This window comes from Pteropus alecto, unplaced genomic scaffold (genome assembly GCF_000325575.1).
Source record: "Pteropus alecto unplaced genomic scaffold, ASM32557v1 scaffold46, whole genome shotgun sequence".
Lineage (NCBI taxonomy): Eukaryota > Metazoa > Chordata > Mammalia > Chiroptera > Pteropodidae > Pteropus > Pteropus alecto.
Genome location: NW_006439231.1, coordinates 2,887,413 through 2,889,214, shown reverse-complemented (window position 1 = coordinate 2,889,214; position 1,802 = coordinate 2,887,413). Strand labels below are relative to the sequence as shown.

Here is a 1,802-nt window from a genome sequence, read left to right as displayed (position 1 = left end):
CTCAGAGGTTACTGCTTCTTTTCAGGATGAATGCTCCAAATTTGTCTCTGATCCAACAGTCTTTCACCTTCAGCACCTTAATAATTTACTTGTATTTCTTTTCTCTTATTTTGTAGTCTTCCGTTGCTCCACTGGCTCTTTTCCTACTCACATACACTTGATTCACTATCAAGTGTATTCACTAAATTCACCACAAGCTACACTCCTCTCAGCTTCAGTCACTAAATCTTTGTCTTTTCTGTTTTTCTCAACTATTTAACTTGCAAGTCCTTTTAATCTGCTCTATTATCTACAAAAATCTTTCAAGTTTCACTAATGACATATTCACATTTAAATCCAAAGACTTTTTCTTAGTTTTTAATCTCACATGATGGACTAAAATCCCTAACTACTTTTTTTGATGCTTCTTGCTCCTCTCTTCATTTATGTGGCCATGTCCATAGGTCCTCTGCATGAATTTCTCTGGCTCTCCACTGTCAACCCATACATTTCCATCAATTTAATTAATATCACCTAAAACTTTATCTAAAACCTCTGGTTTAATTCTTTTGAAAGTTACACTCTTATTTCTCACTAATTTATTTTATAGGGATATTTACTGGCATTCAAACTCAATAAATTTTTAAAAAATCAATATATTTCTCTTAACTTCCAATTTTGATCTTCCATCTTCTTTTATGGTTAATAACACTGCTATGGCCTAGATCCCTTGAAATCAAAGCCCTATTCTTGGTACCTCAAACAAATTAGTTGTCAAATCCCGAATATTATATAATACAAATGTCTTATGATCCATCTCCTCCTTTTCATTAGCTCTATTAATTCCTCAGTGAAGACCTTGTTATTTTTCATTTAGATTACTATTAGTGCCTCTAAACTGAGATACCTCTACATTCTATAATAGCTGGACTAAACTATACTAGACATGGATGTAGCAAATTACTATAAATAAGATACTTTTATATTAGCTGTCTCCTGCAAAATCTTCAATAAAATAATAAGGTAGATTCCTAAATGTAGCCCTCATGTACATTTCCTACATCATCTCCAACTGTTATCTTCCATTGTATTAAACTTTATCCTCAGAACTCCAGGGTATTTTTCCACGCTTTCATACATTTGCACATACTGGTTTGTGAACCTCAAATATTCCGCCTAAGCATTTCCATTTATCAAAGTACAGTTCAAATTTTGTATTCATGCTTTTTTTCCCGATATCTTAACTTAATGTAATCTTTCCCCCTCCGAACCCAATAGCTTTCTATACCCCTCTCATGGTGTGATTTCCATTCTGCAATGCAACATAATAATTTGCATATAATTTTGACTCTCTTACCAATTTGTCGGTTTCTTAAATGGCAGCAACTTAGCATTCATCTCTAAATTTCTGCAGTAGCCTAACACCTGGCTCAAAGCTTCCACTAAAAATATTTGTCACATTGATGAATGAATAAATGAATGAGTGAATAATATTCTGATTGTCTCTACACAGTGACAAGTGTGTGGAGAAGTACACTAATGAATACTAAGTTGACGTGGTACATCGTTAACCATATAACATTACAATAACCGACAAAAATAAAAATATTTAAATTGCTTTTCATAAGCTTTCATAACAAAATTGAATTTATTGAATACAAAATTGCAATTTATTTCTGTGTAAAGACAATATAACCAAAATGGAAGGTTGACAAAATATTGTCATTACAAAATTGGTTGAAAACTATTAGGTGATCTAAATGAAATGTCCAATTGACAACTAACGAGGACTGGTCCTTAGTTACATATTCTAAGATGTTTCT

General features: G+C 32.4%; 1 protein-coding gene across 1 annotated transcript in view; it reads right to left on the bottom strand.

Annotated features, from left to right (window-relative positions):
• The window catches only part of EPHA5 (EPH receptor A5), a 157,165-nt gene that overhangs the window by 45,916 nt on the left and 109,447 nt on the right, over window positions 1-1,802 (bottom strand). The gene's annotated exons all lie outside the window — the stretch shown is intronic.